General features: G+C 36.3%; 1 long non-coding RNA gene across 1 annotated transcript; it reads left to right on the top strand.

The window, feature by feature from the left end:
* Positions 1-860: 860 nt before the first annotated feature.
* On the top strand, positions 861-5,444 carry LOC128317803 (uncharacterized). Its single transcript, XR_008301288.1, has 3 exons — positions 861-2,717; positions 3,016-3,167; positions 3,609-5,444. It is a non-coding gene; the product is annotated as an uncharacterized LOC128317803 (long non-coding RNA).
* The last annotated feature ends 11,540 nt before the right edge of the window (positions 5,445-16,984 follow it).

Raw genomic sequence — 16,984 nt, forward strand, 5'->3', positions numbered from 1 at the left:
ATTAAAAATTTACTTTTATAGGCCTGTTACATGAAATGTTGGTTATAAGTTTTAATCGGTTTATTCTCATTGTGAGTCTATAAAAATAAACTTATTCATTTACACAAGCAGTAATTTTCTTCAGCTTTAGCAGCCGCAACGGTAGGTTTTTTTTTTTTTTTTTTTTTTTTGCGGTTAGTGTAGGTTTAAATAAATAGTGTAGGGTTAAAACCAGGGTTTACTGAGAAAGTTGGTAACCAGCGTCATGAAAGCTGTTAACCTTTAATTAACCCGGGTTAGATCTGTTTGGTTTATGTAGGCTTATGTCAGTTGTCATGAAGGGATTATACAGGTGTCATGTAGCTCTATAAACACTACAGTGTTACCAAAATAAATCATAGATTAGACTGAGAAATGTCAAATCCAATCTGATAGCATTCCGAAGGTCAGCTCAGTCTGATACCATAATCAGTATTTACTGCCATTTATCACTTGATACTGATGTGTCACAATATGACTCCTGGATTAATTCCCCTTTAGTTATGGTAAATGGAGTAGACATTTTTATTACGTATGTGACTATAATTCATTTGAAGACTCATGAAGTCTGCTTTCACAGTGAATATCAGCTTTTATTGTGTATTTAAATGCTTTACCTTTAACATAAAGCCTGATGTCTCTGTGTTCCTTCTCAGTGCTGCACCTGTAGACTCCCTGATCCTCTTCTCTCAGGTCAGATATGAGCAGAGACAGATTAGCAGGAGAAATGTTATTAAACAGCTGAAGTCTGCCACGGTAGCGTTCATCATTTAACATTTCTGTCCAATCTCCTGTTCTGTAGCTCATCCAGGTGAATTTCTGAGGTTTGGTGTGCAGGTCAGAGCAGGAGCAGGGTAACAGCACTGAACCACCTTTGTGTCGTGTGATTCCTTTCTGATTATCAGCAGAGAGAGCACAGCCTACAGAAACAAACATACAAAAACTCACAATCTACTGAATACAATGGAAGTATTTTCTGGACAAATTGAAAACATTCACAAATTGAAATGTTTTGCCCTTACTGTGGCAAAAGCTTTGAAGCTTTGCCAAGCTTCACTAAATAATAATAATAATAATAATAATAATAATAATAATAAAGGTTTTTAAATGATGCTATTTTAGGCGTAATGCTTTAAGCACTCTCTTTAAATTGATTGATTTGCCCATTTTTTAAATGTAAACTTTTAGCCTGTATACTCATAGATACTGTAAATTGTGTGTTTGTTTTGTTACTTATTTATTTAAATTGGTCGTTATGTAGAAAGATAAGTTGCTTTGGTTGTGTAAGAGCTCGCGGGCGCTCGCTTTCTGACTTCAGCGCTATTACCGCTAAGTGTCTAAAAGCCGCGCCGTAATATTTTACGTGCGGCTTGATTAACCGTGGTTTCAGGAAGACTGTCTGCTTAACCACAGTGAAGCTTGGAACGGCTTCAAGCTTTTGCCACAGTAAGGGCACATTTCACATTACAGTTTGTGAAACAGAAGAAAAGAACTCGAATCATTCAAGCGTTTTCGCTAGTCTAAGATATCAGCAGACTGAAAAAGCATAGTTCCTATACACTTTGATAGTCATACTCCGTGTCCAATCAGAAACGAGCATTGATTGATGTTCGATCAGGACCTACCCTTTCCGTTTTGAGTTAATGCTATTGCGTTTTTGGTTTGTTAAAGTGTTTTGCACTTTAGGGCCACCATAATTTTGGGTTTGCAATCAGTTACAACTGCGATGATCAAAAAAAGTTGAAAAAACAGTCAGTCTTTGTAGACATTACTCGACCCGAGTGCCGTATGCTCATGGCGATACATCTAATATGACGTCATCTACACCGTCATCACCCGGGGATTGATAGCGCGCGGGTCTGAAGCCCGTTTCCGCCCCGGAGAAAAACATTAAAAAGGTCATTTCAACTTTTTTTTGCAATTACAAGTTTTCTTAGTCGCATTTGTCATGGCTTGTACGATTATGGAAAACAGTATAGAGGATTATTTTGGTTTCACAAATAGAGAGATCTTGATTTTATTGGAAGAGTCACAACATAAACCTATGTCTCCAGACTCTTGAGAGAACGTTATGCAGAAACCAGTTGTGGTGGAGACGCAACAAAACAGATGAAGCCGAAGTGGCATATTTTATACACCAGCAGCTTCAGACATCAGAACGACAACATGGCTATCAGTGGATACAGCAGAAATGTTGGATGTCCGGGATGATCACAGACAGAGAAACTGTCCGTCAGTTGATGCGACAGTTAGATGGACAAGAAGTGGATCTGTGTGTGCATGTATAACAGTCGTTAATATGACTAACATAATGTTTTATTTACCCCCCAGATATCAGGCTTTGATGTTCAGGATTTTTGTGTTGATCTTGCATACTGGTTCAAATCCAGCACAAAGAGAAAGAGCATGCTTGACGGCAAGTTATCCTTGCATAACACATATATTGTACTTTGTGAATATTGTGAGATGAAATGGCAATCATTTATTGAAGGGCCATACTACTTGTATAATACTTGTATAATAATTTAAATATTTTATTTATTGAAGAGTTCTGTGTGTTTTGTGACACAAAGTACATGGAGTTACTGCAGCATTTGAGCATCAGATGGCTCAGTTTGGACCTCGCTGTGAATCGTATACTCCGTCTCTACAATGCTGTAAAGAGCTGCTTTAGAGCATTTTGTGGAGCGACTCCACAGGTTGGTAAAAGTTCCTTTTGATTATTATTCATATAAATAATGAAAGTAGTGTACAGAAGGACGCTCTAGCTGATGTGTGTAACCTTTTCAATGTTAAAAAATATTTTCTCCTACCCCAGTTTTCTAAGCAGAGACAACTATAAGTAAGCCATTTGTAGGTTAATTTTCTGAAACTGTAAACACTGTATCTCTGTGGCACTAAAAAAATCGAAGTGCTTATTTTTGCGGTTTTCTTTGGTGATGCTAGTTGTGCAAAAATTACACACTTCAGCTTTAATAAACTGTACTTATTTTGTAGATGAAAGGCAAGCCAGATTTGTGCGACTCCAAGCCTGTTTACAGGATCCAACCACTGAAGTTCATCTCCTGTTATTGAGCACTTCTACCTACATTTATTGAGTTTAATCTGTTATTCCAGAGACAAGAACCATGCCTCCATCTCCTTCATGGGTAGGAACTTGATTTCACTATTTCAGTAAGTGTAATGTGTGCAGTTGTTTTTGGGAGGTTAATATCTCCGTATTTTAGATAAGCAGTTTCATATGAAAGCTGATGTCAAAGTTCCTGAAGCCTGTAGCTTTCAAAATGACAAGTTTAGAGACTGTTGACCTTCTAGGACAAGAAAACCAACTGCCAGGTGAACAAAAGTGACTAGATTTATTAACCTTTTTTTTTATGAAAACTGCAATAAGTTATTGATCTGTGGTGAGGGCAGCATGCTTCTGCTGTGAGATAGAGATGGTTTGTTGCCTTTTTGGCCCTTCAGAACTGCTCTTTTTTTTTTTTTGTCCTGTTTGGCTAAGTTGGTGATGAAGAATTAGTTGCAGTTTTATTTACAGAATTTCATAATATTGAAGATTGACTTTTTTTAAAATACTTTTTTCCATATAGAACCATAATCTCCCATTTGACGATACCAGAGAACAGGACAGCATGGGTGAGGAGTTTCAAATGCTAGACACAGACATTCAAGAAAGGGTCTGGAAATCTGCCCTGGTCAAGGTGGATGGGGAGAAAGAATTCCACCGAACGGACATCATATGGGCACACTTGAGTGCCATGAAGAGCCGTTTAACAGGTGCACCCAGGTTCCAAAGACTTGTGAAAGTGACACAGCTTGGTTCTCAGATGGAACCATGCTACAAATATGAGCCACCTCTGCAGATGATTAAAAACTCAGTCTGCATCCTCTGAATATAAAGACCATTCAACAAAATACATTCATAAAAAATGTCAGGAAAATGTCTTTCCTATTTTACTTCAAAATAAAAGCATAAAATGTATATTTATATTTACATTGTTTTCATGACCGTTGTGCACATTTTACCCCCTAATTCTCATTTCTGAACAGCAAAAAAGGTGATTTGATTCATAAATCTCACTGCAGCCAGGTAACCAAAGTTGGCAACCCTGTACTACAGAATGTGCAGATTTCTTTAAAATTATCAATTATCAGTTTTTTATAATTACTTACTGACATTTCTCAATACTATGTTCACTTTTTCAAAACTCTTCACACAGTTGGTTTTTACCAGCATGCAGCTCAGTACAGCAGTTAACCTCACATCCATAATGCACTATAACTATTGAAACACTTCATACACGCCTCAAAACCAACTCATTCTACCAGAACAGTAGCAAAGGCTTTCTCTCTCTCAACAACATATACCTGGAGTATACCAGAAATACACCCTGGATTGCATACCAGTCAACTGCAGTAACCAGACACACACACAATCATAACAAGGAACAATTTGTCTTAGCCAGTCCTCCTAATGACATGTTTTAGGAAGAGAGAGGAAACCAGAGGAAACCTACATGGCCATCGGGAGAACAAGCACAGAAACTCCACACAGATGGGACCCTGAGCTCAGGATTGAAGCAGGGACCCTGGAGCTGTGAGGAGACAACGCTACCCACTGCATCACCACGCTGCTCACAGATCCACAGATTTCTCCTTTTGTATAGATGGTAATGAAGTGAAAATCAGAACACCTGGGTAAGGCTAAATTGGAAATCTGCTGTGATTTGTTTGTTTATTCTTTACAATTTTATTTTTTTTAATAAAAAGTACCTCACTGTTTGATTTTGAACTTGTACTGATTCGTTTTGAAAACCGTATGTAAAGTGAAAAAAAAAAGTATATACAGGGTTTTGTTGGAGATGAGTTTGAGTGAGAAAAGAATTCATGAATTTTGAAAGCTGAGGTTATTCATTTTTGTGTCAAAGCAATAAAAATTGATACACACTTCAGTCCATATAGACTGCTGTTGTGAGTTTTGAAAATGTGAACAGAGTATTAATAAAGGCACTTTTTTTAAACAAACAAACAAAAAAAATACCGCAAATAAGACGTAATGTAGGAAGTGAAGCTGGTGGTCAGTGACAGAGGGACAGCAGAAAAAGGTGTGAAATTCACACCCATCTATTTATAGCTAAGACCAGCATGAGGAAGTGACATACAAGTTACAGGAAAATAACTTTTCTATTATGCTTTAAGTTATTATAGATATATTCAACAAGACAGATTGTGAGAGATATAATTCAGTAAATGTGTAAAAACATACACTGTAAGGATTACAGGGATGTAAAATAATCTCACTGTAGAATCCTCCTTATTCATTAGCCCACCTCTCTTCATCAGTACATTTTAGACTGAAGTTAATCAGGAAGAAAAAATCCACATATTTCCATTGAATCTGTTCAACACTGTTGTCCCTATTAATATTATGACACTGTACTAAGTAAAGTTGTAAATTAAATCTCTAAATGATGAACATTTTACAGTGTTGGTTTGGTTGTTCAGGAACAGGGCTGAACTACGGCCTACTGTAAACCCAGTCTGGACAGAAAGCACATGAACTAAACACAAAGCAGCTGAACTAAGAACTGGCTAATATTCTCTCTCCTTTCTGTAATAGAAAATAGAAAATAACTTCACTCACCTGCAGTGATGTGAAACACAACAGACAAAAGATACAAGCACTTCATCATTACTGATTCTTCTGCGCATACACAACCAGTCCCTCAAAGTGAAACACACACACACACTGTCACACTGCCTGAGTGTCTCTCTCTTATATACTTTGGTTTTCAGGAAACCACAACAACACTATGTCATTTCTCTTTTTGGTAAATATCTTCATCACTCTTTCCATTACCTAATTTATTTTTATATGTAGTATTAATAGCTATTCATATATTTTCTCATGCGGTGGTTTTATCATACTTCACAGTATCATCATCTCTCTTAGGTGCCATTTTCTCAGCGCTTCTGTGTAGCCTTTTTTTGAAAGAAGTTTTTATCTAAATAAACAAATGAATGCATTAAAACATACTTTTAGTGTCTCAAATTTGTACAGTTTCTCCTCACCTTAATCTTGATCTTAAGGGCTGTTTCTATACTTTATCAGCTCAAGTGAAGTTTGTTAGATGACCCCTAGGAAGCCTGAGGGACCGAGTCAACACAACAGTAGACTTCAGGAGACAAACTTGTACGTGTTGCAATGTGACACAGCTTCGTTTTCAATTCAGTGAAAATGACAGATGACCTGCTTTATAAATAATAAAAAAAATACTGCTACAACTAATAGTAATAATAATAATTCAACATGGATCATGTGATTTTAGTGTGTATATTAAAAGCAAAACTGGACATAAGAGGCAACATTAACTTCACTAATTTCAACACACTTGAATTCTAGTGTTTGGGACAAAGCTGTAATGTCCATCAGTATATTCACCAGCAAGTGTGTTTCCCTAGACTTACAGGAAGTAATAAAGACACATTTACCATGTGTGAGCTGAGGAGCACTTAGAGGCTGGTCATGAGTGATGATCATAACTCCTTATGAAAAGTAAGATTAATCATAAGAGTATAATTATAATCAATAACATCATCTATTAGAATTTCAAGAGCTTAAAATGAGAAAAAAAAGTGGTTGTTTTATTATTTAATTAATTATTTATTTGTTCTTTGATTATAGAGCTCTGGTTAAGTGCCTAAGTGGAGACATCTTGTGCCATAAAGCTGCTACTACAGCTGGTCTACAGATAATTGCTCATTAGAGATCTAAATCTACATCCAGATTTCTGCAGAAAGAAGAGAGAAGGCCTTTATTGTCTCATATACATGTACAGGACAATACAATTATTTTCCTTCACATACTGGTAGGAATTTGGGGTAAAGCTGTAAAGTTGCTTTGTGACAATGTGTAATGTTAAAAGTCCTCTACAAACAACATAAACTAGACAATATCTACTCATGAACACAAATGATAAGCAACTAATGAGGGAAAACACAAAACTTACAAATGGGAACCAATCAGGGGAAACACAAGACAGGTGTGTACAGGAAATCAGTGAAACAACCAAGGAAGAAATTCTTACTATGAGAGAGATGCCCTCTGCTGGTCTGGCAGGGAATTGTCTGTGGTGACAAATATAAAGTGATCTTTTTTAGTTTTAATGACTTTGTGTCACAGTATCTGTGTAAATTGTGCAAAACGTTGTATTCTTGTACATTTTCCTTCATTATTATAGTTTCTTTTTAGAACACTGGGTTCAGGTTTTTTTAATCTGTTAAGTGAATTGAAGTATTTAAGTTTTATTTAATTCACCACTCCAGAAACCTTGTAGAATTTTAGAAGCACTGTGTACAAAACCAGATCTCTATACTAGCCAGCTTTACTGATTTATTTCATTTTTGTCTATAAAACAAGATGAGATGTGCTGTTATAGGAAAATAATCAACAAAAGAGTGGTATGATGCCATTTTCTTACAGTACGTATCATAGTGTTTTATTCTGCTTATACCACTGCAATTTGGCAAAAAATACAGTTTTTAGTTATTATTAATATTATTATTAATATTATTATAAATCTAATCATGAATAAAATGTTAAAAAGTATAGATGGAGCATTTCACAGAGGAAGTCTCTGAAACCAAAATATTAATATTTTTCTTCAACTTCCTGCTGAAATAAAATGGACATTTCAAATCTCAAAGCCACTCAGATCAGTTTACAGTCACCTGCTCTATGCTCCCAATAGAAATCAATTCATTTAGAAATAGAAAGTAGAAAGTAGAATTTTACTGTAGAAATGTCATTTTATTGCTCTTCAAAATCAGTGAATCTGTCAGTATAATTGAACCAGGAGGCTTTTTTGATTCATTATAATTATTACAGGTGACTGCAGGATTGCTAGGTGGCGATAGAGATTCGTGCTGCTTGAGTAAATGTGAAAAAATGGCGCGATCCTAATAAAACCCAGCGCCACCTGGCAAGTCTTTAATCAGTTCAATCATGTGGAATTCATTAGTTTTTCTTTCCGTGTTTATCTGCGTTGATCGGCCATTATCGGAGTTTATCAGAAATAATCAGCATTTAGCCATTATGGGCATTTAGCAGCCTTTTTAGCATTTATCTGCCATCATCAGCTATTCTCAGCGTTTATCTGCGTTTATCAGCATTAACCAGTGTTCATCAGCCATGATCAGTGTTTACTAGCGGTTACCGGTCTAAACTGCTGGTCAGGATAATAAAGGGTGACGTAGACGGAGAAGCGTTGCTGATTGGCTGCTGCACTGGCATCGAGGGAGCCAATCGGAGCACGGATAGAGTTTCATGGCTGAACTAGACATATATTCACTACACATACTGTACATAGACACACATGTGCATGTAAGATATCGATCAAGCACAGTTTTGAAAATATTATGTAAACATGTGAAAAATAAGATGTGTGAGTTTTGAAAAAGAATGTAACTAAATGTAAAAACAAACAAACAAACAAAAATTGTTAAAACTATGAGGAGTATTTGGAAAATGGCCCAAAAACTAGGTTAGAAACACACATTCAGTCCAGACAGATTCAACAATCCTCCTTTTATTTTTTATGCAAAATCAGGAGACTTCAAATTTCACACGAAAGTCACAAGCAAGAACATGTAGAGCAGTCTTCTTACACTAAACAGGATGATGCTTCTAGAGCATTCATTTCTTAACCTGCTATAACAATGGTACACATAAGATATAAAATGACACGTACACTCAAAATATAATTAGCAAGATTATCCCTCAGCAGTTTTTAATGATTAACAGTGAATGCAGAACAATACCCTTAGCTAACATAAGTAAATGTAACACACACATACATTTGCCTGAATCTGCTATTTAACGGTAAAATTTATAAAAATCACAAAAAGTCAATATTGTGAATCCTGTGCTTGCCATAGAGTGTATTTAATATATGTTTTCTGCATTGTTCTATAATATCTGAGAATGTGTGTATATTTACTGTGGATTAGTTTGTTATAATGCTGGCATATTCAGTTTTCTCTCCAGCGTTAATCTGAACTCGTGCTGCTCCGGCTGTGTTAATGTGTTATTTAGTACAGAAAGTTTCAACATCAGGTACAGTCTGTGGAAAGACAGAAGAGGAAAATTATACATATAACACACAAACAGTGACAATACTGTGGCTGTTGGCATTGACTCTAAGAAGCAAGTAAAATCCTGTAAAAACGACATAACTCTCCAAATCTTCAAGACTTCTTTCTTTACACCATGTGTTGTTCTGATAGAAGCAGCAGAAGATACTTTCCTATAACTCACTGTTCAGTGAAAGCATGTGTGGTTCATGTGTGTTACTTGCAGTGTATCACAAATACAACTAAATCTCTAAAGGTAGAAACAGATCTTTTATAACTGTTATTTTACGTGTGCTAACCTGATCCTCCTGCTTTCCCTCACAGTCCTGACGTCCATCAGTAATCATGTTCTCTCCATATCTTCCTCCTAAAGAGAAAAGACCTCAGAAATCACACCTCTAGTGGATTGTAAGTGGTTTCTGTAGTAAGGTGTGGAGGCAGCTGTGCTGTTTGAACTCACACACAGTAATACTGAGTAAAACAAAACAGTACTGGTTATGAGTGAAAGCAAACATTTACTTATTTGGCTCAGAACAAGCAGAGAGACAGACTGAATTACTGACTGACTGACTGGCCTTGATATCATCCCCAAGGGAAAATTTCAACAAAATGTATCAGCAAAACATTTAGTTTTCTTTCAGCATGAATTGAATTAAGTGGTTAAGTTCCTGTAAACGCAAGTTGGATCACAAATTCTTCAGTTAATCTCCAAATCTGCTTTTATATTCTGAATTAGGAAGCCAAAATAGCGAGTTACATAAAAAGGATTTAATCTGAAAGTGTAATTCCATCAGGTAACTTTTGAAAAATTATGCTCTGTGAGTGTGTGTGTGTGTGTTGTGCTTCTGCATCCCCAACAAATAAATGCCACTACACTGAATTTCAGCAGCAGCAAAAGCACAGGAATACAGACAACTGTGTAATAAAACATCGAAATGTGAGTAAATCTTATAACAGAGATGTGTTTTTCACTTGTGATTAAAATGGAAAGTTACATCAGCTAGAGGGAGGCTGAGTGTTTGCTTTTTTTTTGTATTGTTGAGGATGATGCAGGTGGAGAGTTTGTTGTTTTACTCTGAGGCTGTTCTGATGGAGGTGTTGTATCTGTTTTCCTCAAGTGTGAAAAGACAAAACTTATTAAAACTAATGATTGTTTTTATCACTGTTAGTAATATGGCACATGACACTGGAGTAAAGGATGCTCACAGTCATTAATGAAAAAATGTACCTTTAACAGATAATCTGAAATCTCTTTTATCATCCTGTACAGAACATGTGTAGCGTCCCTGGTCCTCTTCAGTCAGGTCTGATATGAGTAGAGAGAGGTTTCCTGGAGAGTTTTTACTGACCAGTTTGACTCTGTTTCTGTGATGTCCAGTCTGTTCAGGGTAAATTTCCTGAAAGTGACTGATTCCAATAAACTCCCATTTTAGAGACTGTGGTTTGGCCTGTAGGTCAGTGCAGACGCAGGGCAGAACTACAGACTCTCCTGTGAACACAGTCACGTCCTTTACCTCTGCCTTCTTCACCAGCTCACAGCCTGTAAACATAACATTTACAGTTAATAATAGAAGTACTGCAATTATTAATATTCTTGTAAATCACAACATTTTCTTCTGCAAACCAGAAGAGATCTTTAAACAATGTGCCAATCACCTGTTTAAATTCTCTATATGAATCCAATATCAGGACTCTGATACACAATACTGAACCTGTACTGGCTTATTTATATTTTAATAACTGCTATATCTTTAATCATCTATAGTATTGGATTTAATTATTGTATTTCAGCTAATGATGCTCTTACAATGGGACATAATAATTCCAGTTAAGATATACACCTTACATAAAAACATTATGTATTTATATGTATAATTAATACATGAAGGATATTGATATTGGGCAGATGGTGTAGTTTATCATGTCATACATATTAATATTTAATTTAAGAAATTTATATTAAATGAAATTTCATGAAATGTGTTGGTTATCAGTTTTCAGTCAGTTTGTTCTCATTGTGAGTCTATAAAAATAAACTTATTCATTTACACAATCAGTAATTTTCTCCAGCTTTAGCAGCTGCAACAGTGTTGCTTTTTTGCGGTTAGTGTAGGTTTAAATTCCTCATATTTCCGCATAATAATCTCTTGCTCTTCAGCCGGAAGTCTGCTCACCTGCTTTTTTCCATCTTGAATGCTATTGGCTGTTTGCTGCAAACGTCTGGCTTTTATGTGCACGCGCACGCTGAGTAAACCCTGATTCAGGGTTAAAACCTGGGTTTACTGAGAAAGTTGATAACCAGCGTCATGAAAGCTGTTAACCTTTAATTAACCCGGGTTAGATCTGTTTGGTTTATGTAGGCTTATGTCAGTTGTCATGAAGGGATTATACAGGTGTCATGTAGCTCTATAAACACTACAGTGTTACCAAAATAAATCCTAGATTAGACGGAGAAATGTCAAATCCAATCTGATAGCATTCCAAAGTTCAGGTCAGTCTGATACCATAATCAGTATTTACTGCCATTTATCACTTGATAATGATGTGTCACAATATGACTCCTAGATTAATTGCCCTTTAGTTATGGTAAATGGAGTAGACATTTTTGTTACATATGTGACTATAATTCATTTGAAGACTCAAGTCTGCTTTCACAGTGAATATCAGCTTTTATTGTGTATTTAAATGCTTTACCGTTAACATAAAGCCAGATGTCTATGTATTCCTGTAATCCAGTGCTGCACCTGTAGACTCCCTGATCCTCTTCTCTCAGGTCAGATATGAGCAGAGACAGATTAGCAGGAGAAATGTTATTAAACAGCTGAAGTCTGCCACGGTAGTGTTCATCATTTAACATTTCTGTCAGACGTCCTGTTCTGGCGCTCATCCAGGTGAATTTCTGAGGTTTGGTGTGCAGGTCAGAGCAGGAGCAGGGTAACAGCACTGAAGCACCTTTGTGTCGTGTGATTTCTACCTGATTATCACCAGAGAGAGCACAGCCTACAGAAACAAACATACAAAAACTCACAATCTACTTAATACAATATGAAGTACAACATTTCAAAATGAAATATTTTATGAAAATACTTATGCTTTATTACATTTAATTCCAAAATCATGAATTGTGTCTGTTTTACTACTACTGACTACTTAAGAATTATTAGTTCATATGGAGAATACGCTTTGGGATAATTTGAGATTTGATGCATCCACCAAGCAGATAATTGTTTATTATATATTTGTTAGGAGGCTCGGCACTAGGATGTATAATAGCGTGGTGCAGGGCTGCTTGTCTGAGAGGACAGTATATGGTGTGGAGTGGAACCAGGTGCGGAGGCGGGACACCAAACGGCTCCGCCTGAAAAGCAAGTGACTCGAGTGGGGATTTACAGCTAAGGCCTACATGAGGAAGTGACGTACAAGTTAGAGGAAAATAACTTTTCTTTTACGTCATGAGTTATTATAGATGTATTCAATAAGACAGATTATGAGATATAATTTGGTAAACATGTGAAAAACATACACTGTAAGTATTATAGGGATGTAAAATACTCTCACTGTAGAATCCTCCTTATTCATTAGCCCACCTCTCATCAGAACATTTTAGACTGAAGTTAATCAGGAAGAAAAAATCCTGTAGTAAGTGAAGTTGTTGATATTTAAAACTCTAAATGATGAACATTTTACAGTGTTTGGTTTGGTTGTTCAGGAACAGCGCTGAACTACGGCCTACTGTAAACCCAGTCTGGACAGAAAGCACATGAACTAAACACAAAGCAGCTGAACTAAGAACTGGCTAATATTCTCTCTCCTTTCTGTAATAGAAAATAGAAAATAACTTCACTCACCTGCAGCGACGTGAAACACAGCAGACAAAAGATACAAGCACTTCATCATTACTGATTCTTCTACACACACACCAGTCCCTCAAAGTGAAACACACACACTCTGTCACACTGCCTGAGTGTCTCTCTCTTATATAGTCTGGTTTTTAGGAAACCTGCAACAACGCTATGTCATTTCTCTTTTTGGAAAATCTTTTCATCACTCTTTCCACAATCTGATTTATTTTTATATGCAGTATTAATAGTTCATATTAATATCATATTATGTTCATATTCATATATTTTCTCATGTGGTGGTTTTATCACAGTATCATGATTATATGTCTTGGGTGTCATTTTCTCAATGCTTGTAATACTTCTTGCCTTTTCTTTAGATGAAATTTTACCTAAATAAAGAAATGAATGCAGTCGCTTTTTTTTTTTTTTAAAAAAAAAAAAAGCACTACAATAACTAATAATAATTAGAATTTAACATAGATCATGTGACTTTAGTGAGTATATGAAAAGCAAAATTGGGCATGAGATGCAAAATTAACTTCACTAATTCACTAATGAATTCTAGTGTTTGGGACAAAGCTGTAATGTCCATCAGTATATTCACCAGCAAGTGTGCTTCCGTATACTTAATGGAAGTAATAAAGAAACATTTACCATGTGTGAGCTGAGGAGCACTTAGAGGCTGGTCATGAGTGATGATCATGACTCATCATCAAAAGTCAGATTAATCATAGGAGTATAATTATAATTAACATGACTTATTAGAGTTTAAAGAGCTTAAAATGTAAAAAAGTGGTTAGTTTACTTAATTATTTATTTATTCTTTGATTATAGAGCTCTGGTTAAGTGCGTAAGTGGAGACATCTTGTGCCATAAAGCTGCTACTACAGCTGGTCTACAGATAATTGCTCATTAGAGATCTAAATCTACATCCAGAAGAAAGAAGGCCTTTATTATCCGGTATACATGTACAGGACAGTACAATTATTTTCATTCACATATTGTTAGGAATTTGGGGTAAAGCTGTAAAGCTGCTTTGTGACAATGTGTAATGTTAAAAATCCTCTACAAACACCATAACATAAACTAGATAATCATTACGTAATGATCACGTAAACAAATGCTAAGCAACAGAGGAGTGAAGACACAAAACTTATAAATAGGAACCAATCAGGAGAAACACAAGACAGGTGCGTACAGGAAATCAGTGGAACAACCAAGGAAGAAATTCATACTATGAGAGAGATGCCCTCTGCTGGTCTGGCAGGGAATTGTCTGTGGTGACAAATATAAAGTGATCTTTTCTAGTTTTAATAACTTTGTGTCATTTATTTTACAGTAGCCTACATGTCATAGTGTTTTATTTCGCTTATAACACAGAAATTTGGCAAAAATAACGGTTTTATTTATTAAAGAATGACACATCTTATTTTGTCTCCTATATACACCCACGAAGAAGCAGGTCTAGACTAGATTTACTGAGAATGTCACCTTGTCACTACAACATGTGACATTATTAAGCTTGCCAGTCAGTTTCAGCCAGGTCTCTATGTACAGTACCAACTAGTGTTGAGGATGTTAGGACTGATGATGGCAGCCATAACAGTAATCCCCCTCCTCCTTGTGCTAGAGTCCTTTAAGGCTCCTCCTTACAAGCAAGATACCAGACTGAAATGGGTGTCTCTGAAAACTGCCTTTTTGCTAGTGTTCACTTCAGTGAAACGTGTGGAAGAACTACATACTCTGGTAGTAAGCTCTTCCTGTGTGTGTTCCTCATGACAAGGTGGCATACGTTATCCAGTTGATTCTCACCACTCCTGCAGTTAAGAAGGTTGAAATAGTAGTTAAGTATGTAACTATGGTTCTGTGAGCCCTGGATAACCAGAGTAAATGCAAGTAGGTTTCAGGGAAATCTGCCCACATGAGAATATTTATTGCAAATACTATGTCATACTTCCTTTACAATCTTTTTTTAAACAGATGGTTACTTAATTTCCTCAACACTGAGTTCAGTTTTTCAGAACTCTTCTCTTCTCTACCAACATGCAGCTCAGTACAGCAGTTAACCTCACAACCAGAAATGCAGATTAGATCCATTTTCATTCATTCATACATGTTAAGTAATCACTTTATCCTGCTAAGGGTCACAGTGGATCTGGAGCCTATCCTGGGAACACTGGGTGCAATGTGGGAATACATCCTGGAAAACACACTCATTCACACTTAGGTGCAATTTAGTGTAGCCAATCCACTGGCAAATTTTTGGGAGGTGGAAGGAAACTAGAGAACCCAGAGGAAACCCACATAAACATGCGGAGAACATGTGAAACTCCATACAGACAGTAAGCTGAGCTCAGGATTGAACTGGGGATCCTGGAGCTGTGAGGCAGCAATGCTACCTGCTGTACCACTGTGCTGCACATAGACCCAAATATGTTCCCTTATGTATAGAAAAAAATAAAGTGGGTAGGTCTTCAGCTAAATTGGGAATCAGCTGTGATTGACTGATTGATTATTTATTCATTTATTAAGTTTTTTACTATTAGATTTTGAACACATTTCAAAAAATACTATTTTGTTTATTTTATAAATTATACTCAACAGTTTGGAAAGATGTGCAGTACATACACAGAGATTTGCTGGAAGTTGAATTTGTGTGAAAAAAGAATTCATGAATTTTGAACGACGAGATTATTCAATGCCTTTTTTCTCAAAGCAATGAAAACTGATCCACAGTTCAGTCCACTCAGACCGCTGCTGTGCTAACTGTGTGAGCTTTGAAAAAAATGAACTCGGTAGTGTTTTTTAAAAAAAAAAACCTGTAACAGACTATAAGGACTAGTATGAAAATTTCACAAAAGCTAGGTTAGAAACACATTCAGTCCAGTCAGATTCAACAATCCTCCTCCTTTTATTTTTACACAAAGTCTTTAAAAGTCACAAACAAGAACTTGTATAGCAGTCTTCTTACACAAAACAGCATGATGGAAACAGCCTTCTAGAGGATTCATTTCTTAACCTGATATAACAATGGTACACATAAGATATAAAATAACACGTACGCTCAAAATATAATTAGCAAGATTATCCCTCAGCAGTTTTTAATGATTAACAGTGAATGCAGAACAATACCCTTAACTAACATAAGTAAATGTAACACACACATACATATGCCTGAATCTGCTATTTAACTGTAAAAATTTATAAAAATCACAAAAAGTCAATATTGTGGATCCAGTGCTTGCCATAGTGTGTATTTAATATATGTTTTCAGCATTATTCTATAATATCTGAGAATGTGTCTATATTTACTTTGGATTAGTTTGTTATAATGTTGGCATATTCAGTTTTCTCTCCAGTGATGATCTGGACCCGTGCTGCTCCGGCTGTGTTAATGTGGGCCAGTAGAGTAGCAAGTGTAAATGACAGCAGTAAATAAGGTGATATCAGACACCATCTGAGAAAAGACAGAACATGAAAATTATACATATATCACATATATAAATTCTGTGGCTCCAAGAGGCGAGTAAAATCCTGTAAAGACTGTGATGTTGTGCCTGATAACATGTAATTTTGGTTCCGCTTGTGTGTGTTGCTGACCGGACAGTTTAGAGAAGGGCACCAGTTGTTGGACTTAAAGTTATGTGTAATAAAGTAGCTGAAAGAACGTTAAAGCTTTCTGTCGTGTTGTTAAAAGCATAACATGGTGTCAGAAATAGGGACTGGCGAGCACTGGAGAGTTTTTGGAAAAAATAAATAAATGAATTAAATAAACGGCAGCGATGCCAGAGCCACAGAGAGCGCGAGCTGCACGGAGAGCTACAGTACATGGACATGCACATGTGAGGCGCCGGGGCACGAGCTCAGGTGAGACTGCGGTTAATCTAGCCGCTCGTGCAATTCAGGGGCGCGGCTTTTAGACACTTAGCCGTTTAGACACTTAGCAATTAATTGATCTTTATTGAGAAAATAGAGAAGCTCAGTGTGAACTG

This window comes from Pangasianodon hypophthalmus, chromosome 30 (assembly GCF_027358585.1).
Source record: "Pangasianodon hypophthalmus isolate fPanHyp1 chromosome 30, fPanHyp1.pri, whole genome shotgun sequence".
Lineage (NCBI taxonomy): Eukaryota > Metazoa > Chordata > Actinopteri > Siluriformes > Pangasiidae > Pangasianodon > Pangasianodon hypophthalmus.